Here is a 26,605-nt window from a genome sequence, read left to right as displayed (position 1 = left end):
CCTTTAATAAAGGGACCAAGGGTCGTGTGACCTCTGCATTGTCTTCAATACACTTTCTACTATAATTAGTGAATCCAAGAAGGCTTCTTAGTTTTCGCAGAGTAGTAGGGTCTTTTAATTTCAATAATGCTTCCACCTTTTTCGCCTGGGGACCGAGACCCTCATGGGTGATCTATCTCATGCCCTAAGAAGTTTACATGGGTCTTACAGCACTATGCCATTGATAAAGACAGTTTTGCTCTGGCTTTCTGCAACTGGGTCAGAACATATCGTATTTCAGCTATGTGTTCCTCCACAGTTGATCTCTTGATTAAGACATCATCTACATAGGCTAGGTTTCCCCTTTCACCCAAGTCAGGCATGGCCTTATGTAGGAAAATATTAAATTTGTTGCCAGAGTTTATGTATCGTATGAGGGTTTGTGTCCACGTGTACTTCTGCCCCTGAAGGTAAAGTTAAGCTTCTACTGGTCTTCCCTACTCACAGCTACAGTCCAGTAACCATTGGTCAGGTCAATGGCAGTATATACCTTTGACCCTTGGATCTGGGACAGTCCCTGAATGTGATGTAGGGAACGGGCCATCTTGACATATGGATCTGTTAATTTAACTCCCTAAGGTCAGCAAAGGGTCTCCATTGGCCATTGGATTTGAGTATTCCCAGTACTGGGGTTTTAAAGGTACTGTGGACTGGACAAAGAATCCCATGGGATGGTAAGTTTTTAATAATCTTTGTGACTCCATAGACTCAAGAAGCAACCGTTATTGCTTCACAGGTACTGGAGCCATTTCAGGGCCCACAGGTATGGGGGTTGAATGTATCTGTGTACATCCACAGTCGTACAAATCCACAACAAAGATATACTGAACATCAAAAAAACACCTGTTTCAGCTTCTGCTGTTGCTTTGCAGTCTCACAGTCATCAGCAAGATTGATTTGTTCTTCGACCATCTGCTTAAAGCCTGAAAAGATCTTGTGTTTGGCAATTTTGGCAGTATCAACCAGTTGGTTGGAGATATATCTTGTTATGGTGTTGGCCTGGACATGAGGTTTGAAGGATGGGAGGTAGTCACTGTTGACTTGAAATACCACCTCATCCTTCCTGATGTGACAGGTCACATCTTCCCCACCATCGGGGCAGGAAGACAACACCAAGAAATTCCCCCCTTGCCGGGTGAAAATCTTTTCCAGAGTGATATTGTTGTCAAAATTGTAACAGTTATTTGGAATTGGCCCAATTATCTCATTACCTTATTCAATAGAATAATGCTGGGTATCTATCGCCATTCCAATAAATGTGCCTGTTCCCAAAGCGATACTTTTCAGATTGCTGTTATCCACCAATATTTGAATGGTGTCATGTTCTAGGTCAACAAGGGGTGTTGGATGTAAATACAAACCTTGCTGTTGGAGGTGGTGATTCAAATTTATATAAGCGTCCTTGTTTTTGAGATTCTGTCCTCGCTGAATTTTTAGGGAAATTGTAAAATGATGTATGTGTCCGGGGATGGTGACCTCTTCTCCCATATGAACCTCAACTGCATACGGCAGTAATTGAGCTGAACAAAATGCTTAGTCAGTGTTGACAAAGCCCCTGGGGTTACCCCCCAGTCAGTGCCAGGCTTTGTAATTAATTAGGTCCAAATTAATTGCAAATCGATTGAGAATGTCACTGCCTAAGTAAAAGGTGGAGTGAGCATCTCTCACAACCCAACAATTATGCTCTATGCTTTTGTTACCAATGAAACTTTTTGCATGCACCTGCTAGGCAAGAGATTTTTGGAATTTAGAGTTTCCACGCCCACTTCCCACTTATCAATCAAATTAAACGTGGGAATGGTCTGATCTTTTGGAAGTTTCCTGAATATTACTTCACTGATTAAGCTTCTTACATTATTCAGGCATACTCTGGCGAGAACAGGCCCTCCGCCCCTCATTTACCTTAATGGGGAAAAACAGCTGTTTACCCTATATCTGGCTGTCGGTCAAACTTTGAGATGGTTTTTCATCATCTTTTATCATGGGATTTGGGTTTTCTTCAGATTGTGGATTGGTACACAATTGTAACGTATTTCCTTCCAGTGTGGAAAAATGCAGAAGGGTTCCCATAACCAGTTTGTTTTCCTACAGAGATGATATTGATGTCTGGGACTTCATTGTTCCTAAAGTGGAATTCTATATGGTCGGGCTGTTTTTCAGTCATGTGGCATGTGCCCTTTAATCTCGCATAATGTGTACTTTGTTTTAATTTGATTGGCCAGTTAGTCTGAGTCCATAGGACCATGCTTATTTCACACTAGGTCGCTCTCATCCGCAGTCGCTTCAATGGAAATATTATTTCCATTGAAGTTTTGGACTTGTCCAGGAAGAGGTGTCAGGAGAATTTGGTGACTCTCCCCCTTCCTGAATTTATTTGGTTAAAGGCTTTTTTGGACAGGAGGGTGGCTTGGGATCCAGTATCCACCAGCGCGGAGAATGCGCATTGACTCTGTACCTTGACGGAGGCATACAATCTACCTTCTCTCTCTTCAAGGGGACAAAGAAAATGCACATTTTGTGCCAGGTTTGCAGTTCATCTTTTTGTATTGAACTCCGACACTGTGATCTTGGACAGTTTTCTGTGCCGGAGACCCGGAATCTGTAAAGAAGATTTTGCACCCAGATATCTGTAGGTTTGGGAAGTGCCCTTTTACCCCTGATTTTTTGCGGTCCCCCTTTTCCTGGAGACAGTTAACTGAACCTGTTTGACGGAGGATCCCTCATTTCTTTCAGGGTCACCGGGGTGATATTGTTGGGTTTAAGAATTGGATGTTCTTGGTCAGTCTCCATACTTACCCAGTCTAAGTTAGGGTATTTTGGCCCAATTTTTCCTTCGAGGGATCCCTCCATCCCTAAAAGAGAAGATGTTCTTCCCTGAATCCTCCAGGGATTACCCCCTTCAAACGGGATGATGCAGACTTTCCCCACAAAGTGGGTTCTCTTTTGCTCTTGATTTCTCCTACTTACCCTCTGTTCCCTGGGTTCCAACTTTTCAGGCATAGAAGATTTATGTTCAGGTTCAGAGGTTTCCATGGGTTTTGTTCTGGTGAGAAAAGATGCTTCCTATAGGGCTTTGCATCTCCTTCCCCCTGGGCCCCCTCCTCTGGAACCTGTTGGTTGTCAGAGAGTTCATTCCATCATTGCTCCGGGGCACCAGACCTGGGTGTTGAGCTGTTCTGGGAAGCAATTTCCATTTGGTGATGTATAGAGGCCTGAGTTTTCAATTATGATACCAGTGCTCCGGTAGCTTCTAGCACATGATTGTGTGCCAATACCTATTCACTGAGTCCCTTGTTCTCCTCACAAAGGGACTCATTTTACTTCTGTGAGGCTTGTATGGTCAGGGCATTTTCAGGCCTCTTCTTTTGCCAGAGCCTAATCTCCTCCCTTTGTCCACTTTTGGTCCATTTTGTCTGCTCTATGTCAAACTGTGCTGGCCTCACATGTTTCATTAATGCTTCATTTTCTATCCTCATGTCATTCAGTTCCTGAGACCATAACTCACTTTTCTCCATGTCCATCCTTATCTGATAAACTTCCTGACACAGGACAGTTTTCTCCTGACAAACGTTGCTATTCTCTTCCCCTGAGCTGTTCTCTCTGTTGTTTCAGAGTGTTCAGATTTTGGCGCATCTGATCAAATTCTGCCTGGGCATAAGATCAACTGGTATTTTTATCTTTCAGTTGTTTAATCTGCGTTTGAAATGCAAAATGTCCTCTAAGCTGGCTCTAGTCTGAACAACCTGCAAGCTTAATTTGTGTTGACTCGCTCTCAGGTTTTGAACACCTTCTTAATACTTTTCTTTCATTGCAGAATATAGAGCCTCTAACTCTAAATTTGCTTGCTGTCGTGTCACTGACTCATCTTTTAGCGGCTGAATAATGTTTTCTAATTTTAGCTTTGAATTTTGGCTCTGTTGCGCATTTTCCTCAAATTGTTTCAACTCTCTCTGTGCTTGATCAAAAGTTTCAGACTTGTTTTGCACATAGGCTACACTATCCTGGTATTTTTATTCCATGATCATCATATGGAAGTACATATATTCTTTGAGCTGAGCCATTTTAATTTGCTCATCTCTGCTGGTCTGTGTCATATAGAAGTCTGTCAGGTAACAGCCCATTATCCTCAACATTTGCAGAGGTAACCTCCTGCATCATTCTAGCTTGCCACACTGTATGCTCCTGTTCTATCCATTCACCTTTAATAAACAATTAGGATAGAAGGTGCTTCCGGGCCATATTGATTTCTACGGTGTTCATTCTGAAATGTGTTCTGCACCTACAATGCTCTCTATGCAGGAGCAACATCTCAACCCTGTTCCTGCTTAGTTTGTAATCACATTGACAACTCACATCAACACTGTTTTGTCTACATACCACCCTGAAACCCAGGGTACAGGTCTGAATGGCGCCTTCACAATGCAACACAACATTCCATCCACTGAAATGCAATTACACCTAAATGAATTGTCTACTACTACTGCACTGTCACGAGTGGAAACTCTCTACCAATCATGGCACAGCCCCCAGTTTTGTTGCGATTTATTACGGCGCCGATCCTTAACGCCTGATTACAAGGTCCCTTAGCGCCATGGTGATTTTAACGCCTGTTTTTTGCAGGCGTTAAAATCCATGGCGCTAAGGGACCATGGTGCTAATTACGCCACCGTAATTTACGGTGGCGTAATTAGCGCCTTCCCCACTCCCATTATGCCCTATGGGGCAAAAATGGGAATGGGGAAGGGTGAAATGGGAAATGGGGATTTACCGCCCCTCTCACCTTGGAATGGGGCGGTAAATCCGCCATCCACCATGGTGTAAACATAGTTTACACCATGGTGGTAAGGGTACGACCCAGGCGGTAACTTACCGCCTGGGTCGTAATGAGGCCCAGGGAATTCCTTTCCCCCAAATGAATGGGGTGCACAATAAAGCACTATTAGTTTGTTAAGGTTCACTTTGATAAGGCCTCCAATTGATACTGGCCTACCTATGCAATTGATATTAGCCTACCTGTGCAATTGATATTAGCCTACCTGTACAATTGATACTGGCCTACCTGTGCAATTGATATTGGCCTACATGTGCAATTGATATTAGCCTACCTGTGCAATTGATATTAGCCTACTTGTGAAATTGATACTGGCCTACCTGTGCAATTGATACTAGCCTACCTGTGCAATTGATATTAGCCTACCTGTGCAATTGATACTGGCCTACCTGTCCAATTGATACTGGCCTACCTGTGCAATTGATATTAGCCTACCTGCGCAATTGATACTGGCCTACCTGTGCAATTGATATTAGCCTAGCTGTGCAATTGATATTAGCCTACCTGTGCAATTGATAATGGCCTACGTGTGCAATTGATACTGGCCTACCTGTGCAATTGATATTAGCCTACCTGTGCGATTGATATTAGCTTACCTGTGCAATTGATACTGGCCTAACTGTGCAATTGATATTAGCCTACCTGTGCAATTGATATTAGCCTACCTATGCAATTTATATTAGCCTGCCTGTGCAATTGAGACTGTCCTACCTGTGCAATTGATATTAGCCTACCTGTGCAATTGATATTAGCCTACCTGTGAAATTGATATTAGCCTACCTATGCAATTGATACTAGTCCACCTGTGCAACTTATTTCTTGCCTATTCCAACCCACTAGTGCAATTGTTCTACAATCAACATTAACCTACTACTAGCCTACTAAGTGAATGTCACCTGACCCAAAACACTAACTGTGATCCCACATCATAGCCCTGAACGTGACAACCTGAGAACCCAACCTTTAGCATTTACACCGAGCCTCCTAGTCACTATGTCTCTAGCCACCCTCCTAACGCGCCCGCCTCTGGATAGAAATATGAGACTTAGATCCAGAATATCCCGGCTCTATGATCCTAAAAATACCATTAACCGTACAGTGTTACCCACTCCTAACAACCGTATCCCGCCCAATATAGTAAAAAAAAAACCTTGCTAGTCCCAATAAACCAGAAACCAAACCTCCCCCCTACCCTACAAATAAAGGCACACTAACTCTATCTGGATCACTTATCAACGCCAGATCCCTAGTAGCACATGCTTCTGAAATTGCAAACACATTACACAATGAGAATCTAGACCTACTAGCCGTAACTGAAACTTGTCTCCATGATGCGGCAGGTCCCGCCCTTATGATAGCAGAGGGCTACCAGATACTCAGAGTGGATAGGCCTAACTCTCGCGGTGGCGGCTTAGCCATCATCGCCAAAACAAACCTCTCTATTAGACTTGCCACTCCAACTACATGTCCCTCATGCAAAGTGCTCACGGACAAACTTCCCTTATCCAACAACCGTACTTTAAAGATTCACTTGATATACAGACCTCCTGGCCCACTAGGAACCTTTGAGGAGGACCTTACAGATATCACAACTAGCAACACTAAAAACCACTCACAAACCCTGCTAATGGGGGATTTCAACCTCGACTTCAATGAGGATGGAAATAAACATACCCAAGCCATAACTGCACTTCTCAAAGATCATGGACTCTCACAAAAAGTCCTATCCCCTACCCATGTCAAAGGTAGAACTCTGGACTGGGTGGCTGACTTGAACTGTAACATTACTATTACAGATAATGTACCACAATTATGGTCCGACCATCACCTCATTACTTTCTCAGCCACACTCGACCTCCTTAGTCCAAAAACCATCGAGATGGCACCCCCACTTCCCACAAGAAGTAAAAAGGACATCACAGCAGAAAAACTACTCCCTCACCTCCTCCCTTCTCTGAACAACGTTAATAATAATGCTGACCCTAAATCTTTAGTGGACATTTTCAACACTGCCATGTCCCAAGCCTTGGACTCCACCGCCCCTCTAAAAATGTGCAAAGCCAGACAAAAATCCCACCTTAATGCATGGTTCACACCTCAACTTAAAGAGTTAAGACTACAGAAAAGAAAACTGCAAACTATCTGGCGCCACTCCCCGACTACTATCAATAAGGCTAAATTAACAGAACTCTCCAAACACTACAAAAAAGAAATAACCAATACAAAAAAAAATATATTCAATGATAGAATTGCAAAAGCTAGTTCCAATACTAAGGAACTGTTCTCTATCCTCTGTGAAATGGAAGCCCCAACTCCACCGGCAGACACTGTCCCTAAGGACAAGCCATGGTGCACTGCAATTCAAAAAGCCCTCCTAAACAAAATCACTACTCTCCAACAGAAAATAGCAATTAAAAAAGCCTCTCTGCCCCCCTCTGAGCAACAACCATCCCCTGACACAGGGCATAACACAACTACACCATTTACCTTTAAAGAAACCTCTATTCTTGATACAGAAAAAATAATTCTCTCTCTAAAACCAACTAACTGCAAGGGCGACAGCTGCCTGGCAAAAATTATAAAGGATGCGGCTAGAGACCTTTCCCCATTCATCTCCAATCTCATAAACGCTTCCTTTAAAACCAATACAGTACCCAATAACCTCAAAGAATCCTGGGTCCTCCCCCTGCTTAAAAAACAATCACTAGACCCTACCATCCCCACTAACTATAGACCGATTACCATTGTCCCCTTTCTACTTAAGCCTATATCCAAATTCAGGAATATCTAGAAGCTAATCACCTACTAGGATCACGACAGTCTGGCTTCCGCCCACTCCACGGTACGGAAACTGCCCTGCTAGACCTTAAGACTCAAATTGACGAGTTGAAGGACAAGAGACAAACAGCTATGCTACTTCTCCTGGACCTCTCTTCAGCGTTCGACCTAGTGGGTCACTCAGTCTTATGCAATCATCTTAGGTCAGCGGCGCACTTTTCAGGGGAAGCCATAGCCTGGGTCCAATCATTCCTGGCCAACAGGGCAATGCGAGTCTTCTCCCCACTAACGGCTGCTGACCCAACTCAAATCTCCTGTGGAGTACCCCAAGGATCCTGTGTCTCTCCCACTATGTACAACATCTTTACTAAGCCTTTGTTCGACAAATTGGACAGACTGGGTATCACCTACACAAATTATGCAGATGATACCCAGATCCTCATTCCCCTTTCGGGCAACTTTTTGGAGGACACATCCTTAGTAAACAGAGTTTACCTCCTCATTCAGGCATGGATGATATCTCATGGCCTCTGCCTGAATGATGATAAAACTGAGATACTAATCCTAGGCTTCGACACCAACATAAGAAAACATAGCCTTAGCTATACCACCTTCAATATAGACAACAATCTCATCAAGGTGATGCCAGTGGTCAAAACACTAGGCTTCTATCTTGATGCCACTCTCGCTTAAGAAACAAGTCAACTCACTCGCATCCTCCACAGCTTATACCTGTAAGCTTATCCGAGTATGTAGACCATTCCTCTCTACCTCGAGTTGCATCACCATGGCCAATGCCCTCGTAATGTTGAGATTAGACTACTGTAACGCTCTCTACTCAGGCGCCAACAAAAATATCATCGACAAAATACAAAGAATGCAAAATAATGCCCTAAGAGCAGCCCTGAATATCCCTAGGAGCGAACACATTTCAGATGCTAGAAAAGAGGTTCATTGGCTAAAAATATCTGACAGGATACTCCTAAAAACAGCCTCCCTGACCTCCAAATGCTCAAACAACTTAGCCCAACCCTACCTTGCTGAAAGGATAAATAGAAGATCGTCCACACGTCCAACGAGAGCAGCCAATGCCCATACCCTTGAAACTACTAGATTTAAACGTGTTACAGCTGGAGGATCTAGCTTCCCAGTTATTGCAGCACAAACTTGGAATGCATTACCGCATGACCTCAGAAAGAAACAACCATATCCTAAATTTAGACTCAATGGGGGTCATTACAACCCAGGCGCTAATTGCGCCAACTTTACCACCATGGTGGATGGCAGATTTACCGCCCCATTCCAAGGTGAGTGGGGCGGTAAATCCCCATTTCCCATTTTCCCTTCCCCATTCCCATTTTTTCCCCATAGGGCATAATGGGAGTGGGGAAGGCGCTAATTACGCCACCGGTGGCGTAATTAGCATCATGGCAGGTTAGCGCCACGGATTTTAACGGCTGCTAAAAGCAGCCGTTAAAATCAGAATAGGCGTTAAGGGTTAATGACGGCGTTAACCCTTAACGCCTGGGTCGTAATGAGGCCCAATGTACTTAAATGGCTACGAACAAATGACTGTTAGATTACCTTGTCGCTACCTTACACTCCTGTCTCTGCTGCATGCCTTTTACCATGATTTCTTCCATCTGACACTGAAACTATCCCGGCAGCACCTATGTTCCAACTGTTTTGTATATTATATGCTTCTCTGTACCCATTCTGTAACTAATCTTAAGTTGTCTTGACCTCTACTGCGCCCGGCTACCTAATGGGTTTGGCGCGCAATACCAAATAAATAAACAAACAAACAAACAAACCTGTCTCGCACCCAACCCCAACAAATACCATGGGCCACAATGGATCAGTAATCATGCCGGTGTCTAGTATGTATATAGATGCATTCATTTATTTAAACCAAATTTCACCAACAGACGTATATCAGTCACCAATGCTGTGGCAATACAAGAACAAAAATGACTTTGTAATGGCTCCAACACAGAGATAAGACTGAGATATGCAGTCACAATTTCCCACAGTTTTCCCACAGTTTTCTTTTCAAATCCCACACCAATGCAGAAAAGAACAATTCAAAATATGCAGTGATTGCTGTTTTTGTTATAACACTTTTCTCCTAGCAACCCTCACACTCCAAACATCAATTAGACTCAACCTCTCTGAATGGAAGGCCAGTGGCAGAGATTGGGAACACAATGGGAACATTGTTTTGGGATTCTGATAAAATACACTTTTGGGAAAAAGGGATTTAAGGCGCAAAATCCTTTTTTTTTTTTGTTTACTGATTGCCACAGATGCAATATGAGGGAAAGAAAAGCGATGGGAAAATGTGCTTTGCCACATCTAACAAGAACAGGCAGGGCTTTGTGGTTTTGGTAAGAGCACAATGGGAAGAAAGGGGCAATTTCATTTTTCACCCTGCACACTCAGGTGGAAACAGTGTTTTGGGAGTAATTGTTTTGGCAAATCTTTATGTCTATACCAGCTCAAACACATTGGGAAGCGCTTGTAGTTGCAAATGCCATCAAGACACATCCCGTAATTTATATAGGGGAATTAATAAATTTACTTTAGTTAAATATGCTAAGGATCAACACAGACACATAGGATATTTTGCTATGGGGAAATAACTAGAACAATACTTGAAAATGCAGGGCCTATACAATCTATGGCTTTGGGGACAGTTTTACTTACAGCAGTGGCCTTGTAATGAGCATCAGGGAACAGCAGGGCACCTCTGGGACAGCAGGATAGTCCCCTGTGGCTCCTCCAAGGGCTCCCAGTCGGCTTCTATGGTCATGTGTCCAATGCAACATTTGGGGCCTCTCTGCTTGGGGTTTTCCCCCCAATGTAGCAGCTCTAGAGTCTGAGGACGGTGGCCCTCATTACGACCCTGGCGGAGAACCATGGTGCAATTTGCACCATGGTCCATGGCGCTAAGCTGCCAACTCCGTCATGCTGGTTGGCGGACTTACCTCCCATTCCGACCTTGGCGGGGCAGTAAGTCCCCAATCCCCATTTACCCTTCCCCATTCCCATTTTTGCCCCATAGGGTATAATGGGAGTGGGGAAGGCGTTAATTACGCCACCGTAAATTACGGTGGCGTAAGTAACAACAAGTCCCGTAGCGCCATGGATTTTTCCGCCTGGAAAAAGCTGGCGAAAAAAGCACCATGGCGCTACGGGAACTCGTAGTCAGGCGGAAAGGTACGCCATGCTTTACGCCGGCGTAAACCCCTTTCCGCCAGGGTCGTAATGAGGGCCAGTGTGATAGTCCGCAGACAAAAGGTAGCATTCACAAATCCTAGAAGCACAAGGGAAAAACATAACATGTTCTACCCATCAACCAACAAACACATATACATAAAACAACATTACTTTTTTTTACTGCACCCAAATACACTTTTTTGTACAAATCATCACTTATTTGTTCATGTATCACACACTGGCCCTCATTACAACTCAGGTGTTAAGGGTTAACGCCACCGTTAACCCTTAACGCCTGATTCTGATTTTAACGCCTGCTGTTAGCAGGCGTTAAAATCCATTATGCTAACCCGCCATGGGGCTAATTACGCCGCCGTAAATTACGGCGGCATAATTAGCGCCTTCCCCACTCCCATTATGCCCTATGGGGCAAAAATGGGAATGGGGAAAGGAAAATGGGAAATGGGGATTTACCGCCCCACTCACCTTGGAATGGGGCGGTAAATCCGCCATCCACCATGGTGTAAACAGAGTTTACACCATGGTGGTAAAGTTGGTGCACTTAGCACCAAGGTTGTAATGACAGCCACTATAACGGAATGCACCAAGCACAAATCATAACTGTACACCTCATATCATCACTTCAGTAAAACTCTTTATACAGACTCACATACACCATGTGCTCATTCCAAAACAATCTCCCACCAATTAGTAAGTACATTGTATTTATTTCTCTATTATTATCATTCATTATTTTAAGATTTTTATTTTTACAGAAATGGCCAATACACTTGAGTGGTTGGAACAAAACTTTTCAAAAGAAGAAATGAGTGATGATAACATCTCTAATGATAAACAATAGATATTTTAGTATAAAAAAATAATGAATAATGCAATTTCTACAGACCTCAGTGAAATAATAATTTCTTCTTTTCTTATGGAACATACTTTACATGAAGAAACAACACTCAATTTAATTATGGAGAATCCCAAGAATCAAAAAGACAATCTCTATCCCAAACTGTACATAATGAAATCATCATCTTGTCTCCAAATTTAGATGAACTTAGTAATGGCATTAAGGAACTTAAAAATTATGTTAAAAATAAAAATCATGTTCATTATCACTATTATTCCTGAACCTGTCCCGTTGTCAACAACAATCATCCCCATCAATTTCCGAAAATATAAATGAAAGACGCTTTGATGAAAATTCACTCCCTCTGTCACCTTATCATCATTCAATAAAAATTCAAAATTGTCCCATTTATTTTTCCCATTCTGATACCCCATCCCTTTAATAAAAATAAAAAAATAGACTATGAATATCTTGTATATTACTTTGTTATAATTATTGTTAAAAAACCTCAATTAATAGTCTGCAGACTGTATGACTGTTCGGGGTGTCCACTTTACAAAATAGGGTGTCGACGGACAGTGCCCAGTGTTCAGACATGTCTGTTGTCAAATGACACACTTTAATTGAGTCTGCGGACAAAGCGCTTGTTTGCAGAATCCATGCGCATGTGCCTTGCAACTCCAGCCCGATGGGTGTCCACGGACACACGTCAGCACTGCAAACTTCCCTAGACGTGATCATGTGATCACACACATGCAGCATGACGACCTGCCAGTGAATGGTGTCTGTACTCCGCAGACATTTTAAACCTGCATTTTCAGCCGAATTAGGGTGTTTCAAGTTGAATGTTTACCCTTCCAGCACACCTATAGCCAATCTTAGTTGATCCTGCAGCTTTTTACAACTATCCAAGGCCTATTGTGAACTCAGTTATTCACGGACAGTCGCGCGGTCCCCGGATAGTTCCTCTGAAGGGACTCACACATTACTTTCAGTCATTCTCACTCTGGCAATCTAGAAGAGAGCACCTCAGAGCACTTGCTTAGCAAAACCTGCAATCTTCTCTAATACCATCTGTTATGGCCATTTCTCCTCCCAAGCCACCACCACCATCTGGAGGACCTGGGAAGAGGAACATATATGAGGATCCAGAAGAGGATGAAGAGGAAGACAACAATAAGGTGGAGGAAATGCCTACTTCCAGCCCCCAAAGTGAGTCCTGCGTGTGGTGATTTTTTACCAAAAGCTTGGGCAGCCAAGGTCGGAGTTGCAGATCATAATCATTCACAGAAAACCTGGGCTGTACTCCTACATAACCAACTCCATGTGCTGACAGACCAGATCCAACCAGAGAAGCTCGATCCCATGTTCCTCGACCGCTCCTTCTACTACATAAAATATACCTTTGGGGTAGAGGACCCCGGCACAGCTTCACAGGCCAAACAGAATGCTGTTGACCCTTTCCTTTCGAGGGTCACAGTACTATGTTTGTACTGTGAAGCACCAATCTGCAGGGGCCAGCAATTTCAAAGTGCTTTTGAGGCCTTGATGAAGGAGCACAAGAAACACTGCCACCAACCTAAAATTTAAGGCCCACCCAACATCTTCCTCTGTCCACCTGCCCTCTGTCCCTTCCCTCCCTTCTTTCCATTCCCTCCCCACTTTACCTTGCCACTCCTGAAAAAAAAGCCATGCAAAATCCCAAAATACAAAAACACTGGTTCCTTTAGGAGCCACCTTTCACAGTTAAAAAATAAAACTAAAAATATCCAAGGCCCTTTTGCAGAGTGCATAGTCCATGGACAGCACCGAAGTCTGTGAACACCAGGAACTTTACAGGCATTGGGAGGGGGGATGAAAATCAATGTAATTGTTTTTCTTTCAAAAATGGTGGCTCTTAAAATAACCTTTTTTTTCTCTTTTTTACTTTCATAGCTTTTTGGATTATTTCATTTTATGTACTAAACTAACAAAGATTTTACAGAACTTAATAATTTTGTCTAACTTTGACAAAAAGTGCTTCTAATGTTTTTTCTTTTTTCTTTTTGTTTAATTCAATTTCTAAAAAAATACTTGAATCCATATGTTATGTGTTCACAGAAACCGCTTCAATGCATTTTCAATGTTTTATAAAAAAAATCTGATTGTCCACATTAGCTAGATACACTCAATCTCTTCAGAAAATGTTGACAACATCCTGCAAAAAGGCACATACAACTTTGTTCACATTGTGCCTTGCTTTCTCAATTTGTGGACAAAATAAATTCACACACATCCACATTTGTCTCTGAGCTATCCGAAAAAAAAATATTTTTGAATGTGGAAACAGTTCCATCAACTTTCCAAATGTATCCTTCATTGCAAAGGTTACATAGCCCACACTGTTGCCTGCAAAGTGAAGTACAATGATGCCTTGCTGCTTCAAGTTAACAATATGATCACAAAACAGGAGAGGTTATGCCCACTTCATTTCTTAAACTCCATACCATGAAACTTGAAATTCATTGAATCCAACATTCTCAGACAATCCACAGTGCTCAGAATACACCTTCGGCCAATGAATCCAATGAACTCTCAGTCAACATCTGCATTTAACAAGACATAGTACAGGTATGCTTATAATATTGAAAGTATTTTTGAACTCTTTTACAAATGTACATATACAGGGTTCCTGCCACTTCCGCAGTACTAAGCTACTCAATAATCATATTCTCTTTTTCAACCACTCTAGCAAATGTCATGTATTGCAGCATTCAGCACCTGCTCACATCAAGTGGCAGTTACATACAATGCTGTGTTTAAAAATGTTTCTTTTTACCTGCATTTTTCTTGAAATTTAAAAAATACATATGTGCATTTATAGCAGCATTGTATGTAACATTTATATAAAAGAAAGGAACAGAAGATAGAAAATGTTCAAGTGTCACTTGGTGTGTGCCAGATTGCCAGTTTAATATATTGGCAGTACAACTAAAATTCCCACAATGCAAAGGAAAAAACATGTTTAAACATTCATGAAAATTCTCCTAAAAATAAACATTTTTAAATGGTCAGCATTTTCCAATTTTCATTCTATATAACTGTAACTCTTTCTAACCTCACTCATTACATCCCTTACACTGCCACCATTCTGCACCTACTCACACATAGGTGTATACCACCAAAGTATCTATATACAACATTTCACCTTACATATAAAGTACTCTTATTTACGAACTTCTACTATAAGATACTAAACAATCCGGCAACAATAACAAATGTTGGCGAACACAATAACACTGCAAAAAGGTGCAAAAAGTGTATAGGAATGTTAAAAATGATGCTAAGAGGTGGGGGAATGTCATTGTTAAGGTGACATTTTCTAAATTGGAGACAAATGTTGCTATATTGGGGGTAAATATGATATTAGTAAGTTAAAGCAAAATTAGGGTGCACTGGTGAGAACCCATGAAAGTCACCGAAAATACTTTATTAAACGGACGTTATGGTTAATTGTGATGTTATCATGTACTGGGTGTTTGTCTTAGCAGTACACAATGGTGCCGTGAGTAATGGTTGCTTAATTTACCATTACTGATGAATTTCTGGGGTTTTCGGTTTTACTTGTAACCATAACTTCCCTTTAACAAAGTTTTTTCATTGAATTTCATAGCTTTATATTACTGCAACTTAACCATAACATCCCTTTAACAAAGTATTTTCATTAAATTTCATAGCTTCATATTAGTGCAACTTAACCATAACTGACAACCCTTTAACAAAGTTTTTTTTCGTGAAAATAGTTAATGTGAGTCGGGGACACATAGGAATCCCTCAAAATTCTATTGTTAATAACATTTTATTCGAGTAACGGATTTGACTGAAATTTCAAAAGTGATTAAAAGTCTGGGCCCACCCAGACTGTAATGTTTCATCAAGATTTGTTAAAAAATACAAATGTTATTAAGCATCAGAAAGTGTGACCTACTTCACATTCAGTTCCCCATAGACCGAAAATGTTAATATTTGCCGAAGTCCACAGCCATAATCGCTGAAAGAATTTGGACCAGCTATGAAACAACTTGAGCACGAACGCTGACTCGCACACCATGCATGGTTTGGGGTTATTCTGTGCAGTATTTATTAAATATTTAACGGTGTCCCCTTGGCCCTGAAAAATAGAGATATCTGCATTGGTACATTGCAGGATCATGTTTTACAGAAATGAAACGACTGCCATTTTGTTTTTCTCTCAATCCAAAAGATATTCGCAGCTATAACAGAGGTTATGGGAAAAGGAAACAGAACAAAATGCTATAGGCCGGTCAAAAAACATACAAATGCCATCAGGGTAGAGGTGGAGGTGGCTAGAGGGCACTGAGGGAAATTTGGGAGTTGGAGGAATTAAGGGACCGAGTTTGCAACACAAAACTTTCTGCAACCTCGGCTATAGCCGAGAATTGCAGCCATCTGAAAACAAACTCTGTCACAAAACACTGTGTGTTTTGGGGTGAAAGGGAGATGGCAGGGGAGGTGATGAGGCCATCTAGGGAGTCAGGGGAACTGCAACAGATGAGAGGGGCATTCAGTGATTGCCTGAGGAGGTAGGGAAGCATTTTTATCTCTGGTCATTTTGCTGATCTTACCGGCTATATCCGAGGCTACGAAGGACTGCAGATACCTGCAGGTAAGATTAGTTCTGTATTGGCGGCTATATCTTTGGGGGTGTCAGTGTTTCATTCCTTTTCTAAAGTTATTTCTATAGGTATAGTGACATATGGGTGAAAAATCACAGGCCGATTGGTCAGTGACCTGTTAGGTATTAGAAGGACTGCAGATACCTGCAGGTAAAATTAGTTCTGTATTGGCAGCTATATCTTTGGGAGTGTCAGTGTTTCATTCCTTTTCTAAAGTTATTTCTATAGGTATAGTGACATATGGGTGAAAAATCACAGGCCGATTGGTCAGTGACCTGTTAGGTGTTAGAAGGACTGCAGATACCTGCAGGTAAAATTAGTTCTGTATTGGCAGCTATATCTTTGGGGGTGTCAGTGTTTCATTCCTTTTCTAAAGTTATTTCTATAGGTATAGTGACATTGGGGTGAAAAATCACAGGCCGATTGGTCAGTGACCTGTTAGGTATTAGAGAATCTTTTTTTTATTTTGGATGTGTATTTTCAGACTTTTGAGCATGTGAGACTTTGGATAAAAATAGAAGAAAATAGTTTAGCAAAATGAATATAAAAAGGAGCAATAGTAGTCTAGTTTTAGATGTGGCATACAATGTATGTGTTCTTACTTATGATATTATATTGTGTGGCTGTGAAATGTCCCCACCAGGGGATTTTATACAGGATGACCTTACGGATATCCGCGACCAAGGTCCGCCAACTGACCCGGTACTGCCGTTCCATATGGCTCTACAAAGGAGGGTGGCGGCGGCTTGGACTGCTCCGGAGAGTCTCCCGGCAGTGGGCATTGGAACTTCCTCTCGACTGAATTTATAATTGACACTTCTATTCACTCATTCAGCCTCCCCTTTCCCATTGAGACCAATGGGACACAAATGGGAATGGGGAGTCATTCTTGGGGGAATGGGCAATTACCGGGCCCAGTGGGGCCATAATGACCCAGTAATTGCCCATTCCCGGGCGCCAGAAAAAAAATGATACTGCGGCAGCGGTGCCAGTTTTACCGGCGCGGCTATCCTCAGTCTCATAATGAGGCCCAATGAACTGTAGCCGTGTGTATAATAAAACATGTTTTTTTGTTATTATGTATTGTAGGTGTGTCTTGATGTATAATGTGTAGTCCTTAAAAGGACTGTTTTGGGTTACACTGAGTGTAGAACTTTAGCACATCAGGAGCAGTGTTTTGAGGTTATGAAGGAACACTTAATTTCCTTCATCAGTTAGGTGTACTCTATCATGTCTATAGAATGTGACCATGTTGAACTGTATGTTGATGTTCAAAATCCATAATTTGTTGTGGTCTATCATGCACGCTGAAACTGCTTTATTAACATTTTTCCGGGATTTATCAATTTCACCATTAAACCTGGTTGTCCATCTCCATTTTTGCTTTGAGTGAGATTGGAAAAGATAAAGATGGTGTGAGGAAATAGTTCCAATAGTTTTCCCATGTCTTGTTTTATCATTAAAGTAAGGGACACCACTCGTACATTTCCCAAATCATTGCCTGAATTAGTAGGACGTGTTGATGCTCTCTACTTCTCAGACTTTACAATTTTGGAAAGACTTGGAATCAAAGCATTCCCTGCAATTCAAATAATTTAATTGTAAAATTTCTCAAACCTATATCTATGTTAATATTTAGTTTCTCACAAAAAGCCAGCAATCAAATGAGCCAATTGTCTCCAATCAGCCACAGTGTATTCAAACCAGCCATGATATATGCAGCATTTCTCTGTTTCCAGTAAAATGATTCCTAATTTGAATTTCTAGTAGTTTGGATGAGCAGGGTATGTATGATGTGTGTGTTGTATTTTCCAATTGGTTGATATTGTGTGCGGCTATACACCAGCCACCCGGCACGCAGCATTACTATTTGTGGGTAGATACTCACACCCCCCAACCACCCATTGCAGCCGTGGCTATATTAGGGCAAATGACACATCGTGGCGTGGAAATGCAATTTTGAATCTGTAGTTTTTGCGATTAGCCACAGTTGTCAGAAAACAGCCATGAGCGGCTTTTTGTATAACCACGTCGATGAAAAGCACTTGTGTAGGTGCGTCCATATTATTCAGTGTTTTATTTGTTGTGGCTGCAACCGTGGGTATATTTAAAGTTGTGTCTATAAATATACATTTTCAGTGCAATAATCATATTTTTATGTAGGTGATACAGCATATCATTTTATTTGTGTGTGCTATTTTATGTACTTAGAGGTTCACTTATTTGATTTGAAGGGTTGCAGGCTAATTTAGTTTGATTTGGGGCTTGCAGAAAAATGTGTGTGTAGCCACGGATACAAACCAGGATCAGTAGCCATGTCAAATACCTACAGCTATGAAAGGTGTTAGGTGAGAAACATAGATTTCTCTAAGTTTCATTGTTTTCAATTGGTTATTGTTACTTTTCCCTTTTGTGTAGCTGATTGTGATAGGGTGTGGGGAAAATATGTCATCCATTTTACTAGTTTTATTGGTATATAGTCCTCTTTCTTGGTAATCATATTGGAAAATAGAAAAGCCACAATATTCTGCAGTTGTACCTTTTGATTGCAGAGATTTGCCTGTGTACATGCCAGGAGTGTGGGTGATGTGAAAGTAAGTGTTAGAACATGTTTACCTGTTTTGAGGTTTATTTGCAGTGTTGTGTGTGTTACTTATAGTAGTTATTGCTAGTAGATTGTGTTTATTATCATTTCTTTCATCTGCTCTGATGGTGTGGCAAGTATTTTTAATGTATGTTTTTACTTTCACTAACATGGACCTACATAATTAGATTTGTCAATCAGTAGCATTTATGTGTAGGCATTTAGTTTTTGCATTCCTGTTAGTGAGGTTGAAGGTTTATTTGATTATATTTGTTATCATTTTAATGTTGTTTCAGCTATGTACTACTCTTAGCTGTTCTGAGTTTTCTGTGAGGTAGTACTATTGATGGTGTTTTGTAAATTCATGTTTTGTCATTTCTTTTTTTTATTATGTTATTGCACTTTTGTTCTCATCATCCCAGTGGATTCACACCATATGTTGGAGTTATCTTCTGTGAAATGTCAACCTATATTCAAAATATAGTGGTACTGCTGGAGATAGGAGCAGCACATTTGTAGAGAGTTTTTGAAAAGCCTTTTTTTTTACCTGTATAGCATTTCTGATGATTGTTGAAATGGAGTGCTGCAGATGTTTCAAGTCTCTGGTTTGATTCCAGAATTCTCACTGTGGAGATGGCAGGCATGTGGCTGATGTGCTGATTTTTCTGCATGTAATGTTGATAGGCATCATGCACATCTTTGTAGTGTATTTGTAGCAGATGGTTTGACATTTCTTAAATGTGACTACTCTCTTGACTACCCATTCATGGCATTGTCTACACATGACTTGGATCATGGAAAGATCGGGACTCAGTAAAAGAGGACTGTGTGTAGTTGACATTGTTGTTGAAGTTGAGGCTTCATTTCCACTTGGTGATGTTGTTGCACTGGTGGATGGGTGTGTGCAGGTGGTGCTGATCTCTGTCTATGCAAGGAAGGGGCCCCATGGATTTTTCTATCATAATCTTCTTGTGCTTTTCGATAGTTATCATCGACCTTATTTCGATGGACTTGCATTGGATGGTTTATCATTATTGATGTTCCTAGAATTTGAGATGGAACATCAGAAGAACCAAAGCTTAGAGTTTTGTTGCAGAATGTGCAAATGATGCCCTCTACATCTTTTCTAGATTAGTGTTTTTTTTTACTTTAAAAAAGTTTGAACTGTGAGCAGTGGGTTTCATTCTGGATGTCAATGGATTTGGAACACAGATGATTACATTATCACTGCTGCTATCTCCAAGTTTACTTATCCTGCACTACTCTGTCTTGTATCTTACCCCTTCCTTTGTCCTGCAACCACCCCGTATAATGTTATTTGTTTATTTTCACCCAGTTTATAAATCCTTGTTCTCCAAGTTTACTTAACCTTCCCATCCTTTGTCCTGCATGCAACTAGTATAATGTTCTTTGTTTATTTTCAACCAGTTTATATATCCCTATTTGTTTATTGTAGTGGTATTGTCTTAAGCTTTTTTATATTGTTATATTATTTTTAATAATCCAAGTTGGATTTTATTCCCAATGACCTAATGATTACTGTGTGCAAAGAGAACAACAGTGTACTATGCACTAATGCATAGAACATTTGTGGGTCATAAAAACGTGTGTATTAAATTGTGTTTAAGAAAATGAGTGCGTCATTGAATTGTTTATAGTTTCTATTTTTTCAGATATAAGGATACTATTATTTTTTTAAAAACATATTTATTTATTTATTTATTTTATTTATTTATTTGCATTTGTATAGCACACCTACAGCCCAGAGGCATTGTGGTGCTTGTTACAAGAATTTTGCAAGCATTTTCATTAGACAGGGTTACATGTGATCGAGAGGTTTCTTAGTTGCAGGCATAATAGTCATCAAATATTTTAGTAGACATAAGAAAACAATTGATTAGTTAGATGAAGAGTTGTGTTTTGATTGCTTTGCGGAAGGCTTGGTGGGACTGAATCATTCTTAGGTTAGGCGGAAGGGCAATCCATTGTGTAGCGGCTATCGTGGGGAAACTGGACCCCCCTGCATGGGCCTTTTTTGTTTTAGGCACAAGGATGAGGTTAGAGTACCCCTCCCTAAGAGGTCTTGTGGCGGTGTGTTTGACAATCCTCTGGACAAGGTATGGAGGGGCAGCATCATGGAGACATTTGTGTTTTGAAGATGATTCTCTGTTTAACCGGGAGTCAGTGAACCAGTCTCCTGATTTCTGAGATGTGTTCTTTCCTTGAGGTCCCCGTGGCTGCCCTGAGGGCATTGTTTTGAGCTAGTTGTAGTTTAGAAAGGTGTTTGCATGACATCCTGGATAGTAGGGCGTTACAAAAATCTAGTCTGGAGCCAATAATGGCTCCGGCGATGGTGAGACAATTCTGTTGTGATAGGAATGGTCTGGCTGTGTCGATGATTTTCACATAGTAGGCTGATGAAGTGGAAATAGCATTCACTTGTCTGTCCATGGTGAGGTTTGAGTTTAGGTAGACGCCAAGTGTTTTGACATAGTCAGACACCTTGATGGGTGTGTTGTCAATAGTGAAAGAGGAGTATTCCTGACTGAGGTTACCCAAGGTAGTGGGTGAGCCGATAAGTAGATCCGTTTTTTCGCTGTTAAGGCAAAGCCAGTTGCCCGCCATCCAGGATTGGATAGTGGAGTAGATAACTGTGAGATTAGACATATCAGTTTTGTAGTCACCTGTGAGTGTGATTAACACCTGTGTATCATCTGCATAATTGGTGTATGAGATCCCCAGGGAATCCAGGATGCTAAACAGTGGCCTGGTGAAAAGGTCATAGAGTGTTGGTGCTATGCAGGACCCTTGTGGGACTCCACATTTGAGGAGGCTGGGGGTGGCAGAGGCTGAGTCAGAGAAAACTTTCATAGCCCTGTCTTGGAGAAAGCAGGTAATCCAGTCGCATGCTTTGGGGGAGAAGTTAGCCGCAGAGGCGAGATGACGGCAGAGAGTGTTGTGGTCGACCAAGTCGAACGCAGCTGATAAATCAAGGAGCAGGAGGAGTGCAGGTTTGCCTTTGTCTCTCATGTCGTCCATCTGGTTCTTTAAGTCGAGTAGGGCTGATTCAGTGCCATGTCGTGGGCGTAAACCTGATTGCCACAGGCCTAGGAGTTGGTCCTCCTCCAGGTATTTTTGTACTTGAATATATGCAGCTTTGTTGAGAATTTGTAGCAAGAATGGGACCGTGTTTCATGGGTACTGGTCTTGCCACTGGTTCAGTCTCTCTCCGGGAACTTGGGGGAACTCAGCGTGGGTGGTTAGGGGCTAAAAAGGCCAGGATCAGTCATAACAGGGCTAGATTGGCAGGGCACACTCCCTCATTACCTCATAGTACTTAGCCTCCCCAACATGGTGCCCCTTTTGAGGACTAAGCACTGCACACTGTGATTTCCAGTCTTTGGGTGTGGTTGGATATTTAAGCCACACCCAAAGACAGGTCCGTGCTTCGTGTGAGAAACTGTTCACATGCTCACCTCGGCTTCAGCTGCTCCGGCCCTTCAGCAACGTTTTCAGCTTTCCGGAATCCCTGCAAGAGGAAAGAATATCGGTATTCAGTTTACGTGACCCTGTTTGGACCCTCCTCTTCAATCCAGATTCAGTACTTCACAGCGCACACTCGTGGTCCACGTACCCGGCTACTGGAACTTTGTTACGCCGGCCTCCGCTTATCTCCGGACCCACTCAGCGTTACCGCTCCGGCATGCTACGGCGTTTGCAGCGAACTCCATCTTCAGCAGCACCTGCGGGGAGAAACACAAAACAGTGAGTAAGACCAGGCAGCACAAACAATCCAGTGGGAAACTTACCTGCAGTTTGACACCAGTGAAGCAACTGGGACACTTACCTGCATTTTGAGACCAGTGAAGCAACTGGGACACTTACCTGCATTCCAAGACTAGTGAAGCATGGCATTTCGAGACCAGTGAAGCAACTGGGACACTTACCTGCATTTCGAGACCAGTGAAGCAACTGGGGCACTTCGCATGTTGGAATCCAGAGTGATACTAGGACTCGTGACATTATCCCGCACTTCCCAAAACCCCATGGGTAAAAGACTGAACTCATAACCTGCATACCCTGTGGAGTAACAGGAACCTTAGAACACAAACTGAACTCTGAATGCAACCCTGTTGGGTGTAACCTGGGATAACACTGAACCTTCACCAATTTTGAGACTGGTTATCCCAGATAACCGCACAACCAACCAAGATTCTGCACCCCTGCCTCAAAGAAGGATGGAGAGCGCGCCTGTCCAATACTAAAGGTGAGTCGAGAACCCTGATTGAGGGTACACAGGTTCACAGGGGGAAGAGTGGGAGTCCAGCTCACTAGAGAGAACACTGATTCTTTATTTGTGTGCTTTAACAGATCGACTAGTCCCAGTTGGGGGAAGGCACAGGTGCAGAATAGACACAGGAGGATTCATCGCTCCCGCAGAGTATCAGGTGAGCGTGACACTGCGGTGATAGGCCTATAGTTCCTGGGGATGGTGGGGTCGAGTAATGGCTTTTTTGTTAGTGGGCGTACCCAGGCTTCTTTGAGATCTTTGGGAACAAGACCTGACCTGAAGGAAGAATTGATAAAGGCAGTGAGGAAGGGAGCCAAGGTGGGAGCAGAGTCTTTGATGAGTTGGGCTGGACAGGCATCACCTTTGCAATTGGAGGGTTTAATAGATTTGATCAGGGTAATGGCCTCCGATTCCATGATGTCTCTGAATTCAAAGGGGGGGGGTTCAGTGCAGGTGAGGTGGGTGCTTTTCTGTGCTGGCTAACTATTAGCTTTTCGAGCACGTTTTGGTGGCCTATGATTTTGGACTGAAGGGTGTTGAGCTTGTCTAGCATTGCTGATTGAATGCTGTTGCACCAGTTTGCATCCTTGATGAGCGTGGCAGGGGGGGTAGAGGGTTTTTCCAATTCTCTAAAGATAGAGAATATTTCTTTGGAGTTGGATTTGGTGTCATTAATCCTTGAGTTAAATGAGAGGGCTTTAGCTTTGATGACATTATTTTTATATGACTTGGAGATGGTTTTGAAAGCCTCCCTGTTTGATTATGAGGGGTTGGCTTTTCATGTAGAGAGGGCGGATTGTTTTTCTGAGCGTTGATTGAGCAGCTCATTGGAGAACCAAGTGTTGGAGTGTTTAATTTTCTTGGCTTTCTTGGGGGCCAGGGGAGCAATGGCATCTATAGCTTTGGTGATGATGCTTTTGAAGGTGCTAGCGAGAATGTCTGGGTTATTAGAGGAGGGTGTCTGAAGCACGGGAACCATTAGGAATGGCGCCAGATTTTCCAGTGTGAGTTTGCATGAGCTCCTGGCGAGTGCTGCTGGACAAGGGGTGATGGGGACGGAATGTTTTTTCTTAGCGGTGAGTTTCAACTGGATATAGTGGTGGTCAGACCATGGGATGGGTGTATTGGCAGTGGCCAAAATGGAGGAATTGTGCTGCTTGACCCAATCAAGGGTGCATCCTTTAATGTGAGTGGGTTCAGAGATGGTGGGTGCGAGGCCAAGGGTGGTAAGGGCTTTATTAAGGGCTTTGACGTGATGATCATTAGGGTCATTGAGGCCCAGGTTAAGATCGCCCAGGAGGATGATTTGGGAGGTTTGTTTGATATTATCCAATAGGGCGTGGATGAGAGAGTCTTGGAAGTCGGTGCAGGGGCCGGAGGTTGGTATACAATGTGCATATTGATGCTGCAGGTGTGAGACAGGTTGATTTTGAGTGGGAGGTAGTCACAGTTGAGTCCAAGCTGCCCCTGTTGTCCCGGTGATTCCCTGATGCTAAGGGAGTTCCTGGCTATGAGGGCAACACCCTCGCCTCTCTGATTGGTACGGTCTTTCCTGAAGATAGCGTAGTCTGTAGGGATAGCTAAAGTGAGTGCAGGTCCTGAGCTATCATTCAGCCAAGTTTCAGCAATTACAAGTAAGTCGCAGTTGTCTTTGGTGATAGATCATGAATGTCGAGGGGATGCGCAGGAATAGAACGTGCATTAACTAGTGCGCACTTTATAGTACGGTCAGGGTGCTGTAAGGTGATGTCTGATGGGGTAGGGGTGTGGTGCAGAATGGCAGAGAGGTAGGGAATGTCTCAGTGGGGGCATGATTGTTACATGCAGGGTGGTTGGTCGTGCATGGAGTGCCAGGCATTGGAGGTGCAGCAACATGAGAAGGCAGACACATTTCAGTGGGCATAGGCAGTGCAACAACATGATTAGGTGCACATGATTCAATGGGCACAGGTAGCGCAACAACATGATTGGGTGCACAAGATTCAATGGGCACAGGCAGTGCAACAACATGATTGGGTGCACAAGATTCAATGGGCACAGGCAGCGCAACAACATGGTTGGGCGTACCCAATTCAATGGGCACAGGCAGTGCAACAACATGATTGGGCGCACACATTTCAGTGGGCACAGGCAGTTCAACAACATGATTGGGCAGACACATTTCAATGGGCACAGGCAGTGCAACATCATGGTTGGACAGACACTTTTCAGTGGACACAGGAAGTGCAACAACATGATTGGGCGCACCCTTTTCAGTGGGCACAGGCAGTGCAACAACATGATTGGGCGCACGCTTTTCAGTGGGCACAGGCATTGCAACAACATGGTTAAATACAGAGTAACTTGCGAGAGTTTTATTGTCCGCGCTTGGGCTCTGGGTAACATTCAAAGTTCCATTAGTGAGCCTTTTGGTGCTGTTACAGCGGGCGTTATGCTCAGTGGGGGGGGGGTCTCTGCGGTTAGGCAGCGTGCCGCGTAAAGATTTATAACGGTGGATAGCATGTCACAGACAAGTGCTGGCAACTCTGAAGTTGCGGATGCTAGTACATGGTGCATAGCAGCGCATCGAAAAGGGCAGGATGCGTGTGCAGAGGCAGAGGTTTCTAGCATGAAGGACAGCAGGGCAAGTGTGAAATGTAGCCTCAGTACGGATCTGGCTATGAGTAGAGGTGGGAGAAGGGGGCGTATGAGGATGGGGGTGAAGAGCCTTACCTCTTTGCGTACACCATGCGCCTTCGAGCGCCGATGAGCAGCGAAGAGCTGCAAAGAGGAATGACGGCCTTTCCTCCTGGCTTTCCCTACGCGGCTTTGCCTCGCGGTGAGCCTCCTCTCCCTTTAAAGCAGGAGAGGAGGTCGTAGTGAGGTGTGGGGGCCAATCCGGCTTCCCTGGAGCTGGTGTTGTGGCGGTTGCCATGGTAACGGGCACGACAGCCATTTTATGAAGGGAACGGCTTCCTGGCTCGTAATGATTTTCAAAACAGCTGATTCCTTCAGTGTCGGCATCGGGTGAATGGAGCGCACAGGTCGTGCAGGAATGTGAGATTCTACTGCAGTGCGGATGTTCCCTCGCAGCGGAGCTGCAAAGAGGGATGACGGCCTTTCCTCCTGGCCTTCCCTACGTGGCTTTGCCATATAACCACAGCTACCTTTGAGTCCAATGGGCTGTTGGATGTTGGAGGTGCAGCTAACTGCAGCAACAACCGAGAGGGGTCCTAGCCACGGTTTTGATGATTGTAGCCGAGGCTATAGCTGTAACGTGTAAAAAGTGCATTACTTATGTGCTCTTTTTTACTGTGTCTTCTGTTACAAATTGTTTGTGCTATGTTTA

The sequence above is a fragment of the Ambystoma mexicanum genome, chromosome 3p (genome assembly GCF_040938575.1).
Source record: "Ambystoma mexicanum isolate Mex_15411 chromosome 3p, UKY_AmexF1_1, whole genome shotgun sequence".
In the NCBI taxonomy this organism is placed as follows: domain Eukaryota; kingdom Metazoa; phylum Chordata; class Amphibia; order Caudata; family Ambystomatidae; genus Ambystoma; species Ambystoma mexicanum.
This window is presented reverse-complemented; position numbering follows the sequence as displayed.